The sequence below is a fragment of the Ascaphus truei genome, chromosome 3, assembly GCF_040206685.1.
Source record: "Ascaphus truei isolate aAscTru1 chromosome 3, aAscTru1.hap1, whole genome shotgun sequence".
Classification (NCBI taxonomy): Eukaryota; Metazoa; Chordata; class Amphibia; order Anura; family Ascaphidae; genus Ascaphus; species Ascaphus truei.
This window is the reverse complement of record NC_134485.1, coordinates 244,688,523-244,694,522: the sequence shown is the minus strand read 5'-3', so window position 1 is coordinate 244,694,522 and position 6,000 is coordinate 244,688,523. Positions and strand designations below refer to the sequence as shown.

The 6,000-nt window shown below is 43.0% G+C and overlaps 1 protein-coding gene across 11 annotated transcripts in view; it reads right to left on the bottom strand.

The window, feature by feature from the left end:
• The window catches only part of INPP4A (inositol polyphosphate-4-phosphatase type I A), a 150,952-nt gene that overhangs the window by 83,131 nt on the left and 61,821 nt on the right, over positions 1 to 6,000 (bottom strand). The gene's annotated exons all lie outside the window — the stretch shown is intronic.

Genomic DNA, 6,000 nt, shown 5'->3' with positions numbered 1-6,000 from the left:
CTGTACGTAGTGAAACAGTTATGAGCCGAGTGAATAAATCACACAGTGTTGCTTTCAACACATGGTGGGTACTGGTGTATGGGAAAAGACAGCATTTTGTAACATGAAAAATGAAGGTATAACTTACTCAAAGTTTCAATATATAAAAACAGTGTGCATCCCATGATATGTGTTCCAGTATGGCTAAACATATGGAAATCGGCTTGTCTCTCAAAAGTTCTTTCTAAGCCCTGTTGTGCTGCACCCTGGTAATTCTTCATGAATATTAACCTCCACTTCTGGTATAGCACTGAGTGTAGTAGCACAGTCCAGTACAAATAATTTTGCAGGCACAAATAGTCTCTGCCCCATAGAGCCCTAAGTGACAAGTAGAGGGGACAGTGGGATTCAAACTGGATTCATAACGACTTCAAAGACATTGCAACGTTAATCCTTCAGCCCAAGACATTAAGCTGTCCCACAAGAACATTACTACTGCCACATTTCACTGTAGATGTATCTGTCAAGGCAAAATGTCTGGAATCGTTCTATGTTTTTCACTTACAATGGGGACTCTAAAAAGAGGGCAGGTGGTAGGAGACTAAACTGGGTGGAACAAACACGATTGTAAAACATTGTCAAACACTAATAAAAGGCAGCAATCACCTAGCTTTGCCTTATTAAAGCAGCAGTTTTCCCCTCTTTAATATGTGCATCAATACAATCCACACAATAAGTAATTAGCTAAGTTGCAGATCGATCAGCGATGATTCGGCTCGGGGGTTCACTAAATGGCTGTCCGTGTAGCATAAGAGGACCAAAAGATGCAAAGTTCAGTTGGGAAGATCATGTGACCAGGCAGTCACTAGATACAATTGGTGCATTGCTAGAGGGGGCAGGGCTCAAAAAGGGGTGTGCCAGAGCATGTTTAAGCTCGCCCCTTTGCCTTTTTCGGGTTGTTCAGAATAGGGGAGTAAATGGCAGCATCAAAGTCAAGCTGTTTAGAAGCGTGATAATCAGTAACATCACAGTAGCATGCTGAACACACAGGTAAAAAACTGATCAGGCTGGCAAAGGGGCCTGGGTGCATCTAAAAAAGCACAAGAATTAGAGGGAGTGCCCAGTAAGGCTAGAAAAGAGGTACGTGGAGCAGCGACGGCAAGGGGCGGAGGTATTCCAGATACACAATTATTTAAACCCATTCCAATTTCACAACATCTTTAAGCGCCGGCTTAAAGCAGGAGATATAAATACACCAGAGCTTATTTTAGGTCAAGGCAGGATAGTAAATGACTTGTGTACGGTTCTAACATTTTTTGTTTACTCGGTGGAAACCTTAGTAAAACGCAGTTTGCCTTATAGGCCACTCTTATTCACTGGGCCTGGGAGCGAGCACAGAACAAACTGTGCTTTCTTTAAGAAGGCATATTGCGAGAGAGCATTAACATACAATGGCTCAGTAAGACAAGAATGCGCTGGGTAGACTTATTACCAGACACGGCAAAAGCCCTAGCAGACTATAAGAGAAAGTCAGCTGTAATCTTGACCTATCTAGGGGAGAACAATCTGGGCACACATAAAATCGCTAGACCTAATCTTCCAGTTACAGGCAGGCTAAAGGTCCTATGGAATGAGTGACCTAATTTGGTCAGACATTATCCCAAGAGGGCGGCCTCCAGCTGGATGGCCCAGGGGGGGGGGGGGGGGGGAAAGAAACAAAACAAAAAAACAAAAACAGTAAATTAGTAGGTTCATCCTCTTGTAAAAAGATAAAAACCATGAGATACATGGATTTTGAGAACACGAGAGGTAATTGGCACAGAAGGGATGGGGATTACACTTCCCAGTCAAAGGGTTGGATAATTTTTTTATCAACATCAGGCAGCCCGTACAGGCAATAAACAGTCGGAGTGCAGTCTCAAATCTTGGATTGGGTGTTCAGCATGGTTACACTAGCCAGCTTAAGGGTGACAGGAAAATGCCAAGAGGAAAAGCTCTGACTGTACAGTTGGGGCATGTGGTTAAGTCCCCAGCAGAGATTGGGCCGCTGGAGGCACCTACTTTGGGGTTGGACTGGGCCCCTGCCCAAGTAAGGTAGAGAAGGAAAAAAAAAAAAGGAAGATGGTCATCAACGGTTTGGACCTAAGCAGCCACAAGAGGGGACAGAGTGAGGCAGAGGAGGCCAGCCTGAGTAGGGCTGTTAAGGGTCTCCTCCATACTACTTGCAGAATGCACAGGTTTGTCTGTATACATGGACAGACAGCTGTCTGGCAGTTTTCTTTTACATCACGGTATTAAAGAACAATAAAGCTGTGACCTAATTTTACTTCCACTAAAAACCTGCATTGGCTCAATTTTTCAGGTGGGGTGTAACAGGGCTTTAACCCCTGTCTAAAAGGGCTTCATCAGAAAGCCTGTATTGGTCTGAGTAATCCAGCAGAGAGCTGGTTAATTACAGCTAGAGACAATTAACCAGTCTACATCTGGCTCATCAGACGTAGTAAAGCCTGCTGCTTGAACTGCAGGGGATCTCAAGCACAGAAGGACTGTGCTACCAGAAGAGATTCCCAGGAACCAGACCACTATCCCAGGGCACAGCCGACCCTGGGACCCACCAGAGGGTGCCCCCTCAACAGATACCAACCCAGACGCAGAGACGGATATAAAGGGGCCCCTACTTACAGGTACCCCTCTGAACTTTTGGGTCATAGGTTGGAAAGAGGATTATCCTCCCAGCCCTGCAGATAGGGACTGGGAAGTGAATTAGCCCTTACAAAGGGATAGGATGTTTATTTGTGTAGTTCCTCAAAATGTAGAATAAGCGCCATGGTTTATTTTCCCCTGGTCATAACTCTGCACAGGTCTCTTACATGGGGGAAAAAAAAAATCAAAGGGTAGGCATGTTAAGTCTTTATGAGGAGAGTACTATATGCACTTCGGCTTTCATTTTAGAGCGAGAGATACTTGAGAGAACAGCTTCTGCTCAGCAATTTACCAACGGTGTGGTGATTGGTAAAGTTGCATACAGAGATCTGTATATTAGCAACATGGGAAAAGGGTGCTGTTTGCTGCACTGTTAAAGCCAAGTCAAGTTCAGTCCTGGGAGGAAGAAAGTAACAATTGGGATATGAATAGTACTATTTTAGGTCCAACTTCACATTAAGTTATAATATCGTCAGCATAGTAACGTGAATCAAAAACCAAATCAGGTACTCACTAGAATTGATGATAGAGACTATGATGTGGGTAACACAGGTCAACAGTGTGGCTCATGTTAACACTAATAAGATGTGGATAAGGTAACACCGTCTCAAATTAAATTCCTTAAATATAAGCTAGGCTATAGCTATAACTATACCAATATCTGATACTGAGGTGGGAAAATTGTGCCTAAATCAGTCAAGGTATAGACAAGCAGAGGTATCAAATGGTTCCTATAGGGAATAAATGCAACTGCAATACTACACTAATGTGTGTGGCCTACAAAGATAATAAACAGGTAGAGTAGACAGCTCTAGAAACAGATAGAAAGGGTCCCTATAAAGAATCAATGCCCCAGGTGGCAAATAAGATCTCAAATTAATTAATAGTCCTGACATTGGTATAATAGTGGACCTGGAAGACAGATTGGGCACGAGGAGCGGCGTTCCCAGTGGTCTGCAGTTAAAGACGAGAGCGCCATCCACCGATTAGACCTACCAACTTTGACTGAAAAATGTCAGACATGGGACCCATTGTGCGTTTTGCGTCACACACAATGCTTCTTCCTATTTACATTGATTCCCTATTGAAACTGTTCGACACCTCATATTATCTATACCTCAACTGATTTAGGCACCATCTTATCTTGCCACCTCATCAGATATTGGTATTGTTATAGCCCCAGCTTATGTTTAAGGAATTTCATGTGACTTGCCTTATTCACACCCCATTACATTGTTGCCAACATGAGCCACACCGTTAACTTGTGTGTTACCACATCTGAAGAGACAATTTATCCTCAAATCTAGCGAGTACCTCATTTGGTTTTTAGTAGAAACTTGTGGGGAGAAAAGGGTTGTTATTTCCCTGAGGTAGTAAGCATCTGATGGCTTAGGCCTCGTCCATGGTAAGCGCTTGCTCGCTGAAGCGTGCTGACGCTCGCTCATGCTTGGCACTGAGCCCCTACAGCCACAATTAGAGCGGCTTTAGTAGGGGCTCGCCTACGCTTCTGCAAGCGCGCGGAAGCGTAGGTCTTAGCAGATTTTTAAATTCACGCGCTTGCCAGAGCGCAGGGACGGTCACGTGAGCGGTTCCCCAATGAGGGCGAACCAGCTCCGTGACGTCACTGGCCCGCCCCCGGCCGGCGTGCAGGGCAAGCAACCGCAAGGCCAGGGAAAGCACCCGCTTTCCCTGAGCCTCAGCACGCCAGCGGGGAGCCTGGCCGAGGCCTTAGAAGGGTATCCACTGCCTCTCCGTGCTGGTGTGCCTCCAAATGTGCTTTTGATCCACTTTATGCAGTTGGTGACAATATTATAACAATGTGAAGTTTGCCATAAACTAGTACTACTCAGAGTTATTATCATTTCTATAAATTATTTTTCTTTTCTAACCTTAAATGAGGAGTCTTCTAGTTGCTATAAGCAAAAGCCCCATTGTTTACACCAATAACCCAGTGAGAAGAGAAGCACATTTATAAAGCACAATGTTCTTCTGATTTAGGTCAGCTGAAATATTTTATGTGTGTGGCTGGGGGGGGGGAAGAAATGAACATTCAAAACCCTAGCATTTTAACCTGGAAGCAGTCACGGGTCAACACGGAAGTACAAATGTAAAGAATGTGGATTGTTGATTAGCTATGTGTGATCACACATTGATTATGATTTCTGTTATGCCAAACATCTTGCTTTTACAGCTTGATCTAAAAAATAAATAGTTTTGGTTCAGGAAACGGTCTTCCAACACAGTTTTCCTGCAGTGTCTATAGGTGGTGAGTATTTAAGGTTTGTCACTGTATTGAAAACAAAGGGGTAATTCTATATAGTCTGATGCCGTCATTCGGGCCCCTTTTGTCAAAATCACACTGGACTTCAATGGGGATTTTCGGTTGAAAACGGTATGACCGGCAGCAGACTATATACAATAAGGCCCTAAGTCTTCATAAAAGGTCCCACTACAGTACTGAAACGTCTACCGGGTAATCAGGTAATAAAGAACCGTGTTTCATTATTCCATTGTTCTTCTACACCTTTCAAAAGGCTGGCTGAGCCATGCTTCATATTGTAGAATTATGGTCCCTCGATAACCGAGCTGTCTCTGTATAAGCCCGATTAAGTGACTGTCCGGCTTAGCCCCCATTTAATAAATATAGCTAACTCAATATTGCACTACACTCCCCCCCCCCATGGCTCTGACCGACATGTTAATAAGCACCTATTAGGTGATGGGAAGCAATGGGGTTTTTGAAGAAGGGGGGAAAAAAAATTTTTTGTCTCGTAGGGCTGAAATTTTACCTTTACGGAGGTAGTGACATTTTTGCAAACCGGTTTGAAAAACAGGCTTGAATCTGAGGCGTTGAGGCCTGAACTGGTGTAATATTATTGGTCAATCATTTTGTCTTACAAGCAAACATCTTAATCATTTATTACAACATTTATTAAGGAGTTTCACAAAATCTGATCTCAACCCTTTACAATGTATAGGAAGAAACACCAAACGCTCCATTAGACTGGGCCTATAGATCAACGGCTTTTAAAAAGGGAACCGTTTTGGATCATCAAACGCGATATCCAGAAGGTTTCAACAGATCAGATTTAGATTATTCCTTTCTTATAAAATTTGATTGGTATTTTATATTTTTGGCTTATATATTTTCTCTTAAAAATAGTGTTTATAGTCATGATGGGATGTCAACCTTCAGTATCACCTTCTGTTGGTTAACATTTCAGTTATAATATTAGAAAACACACATTTACGCTCCCTTAAAACATTACACAACGTTTTTCATTTATTTCATTATGGACGCCTTAAATATTATGTTCC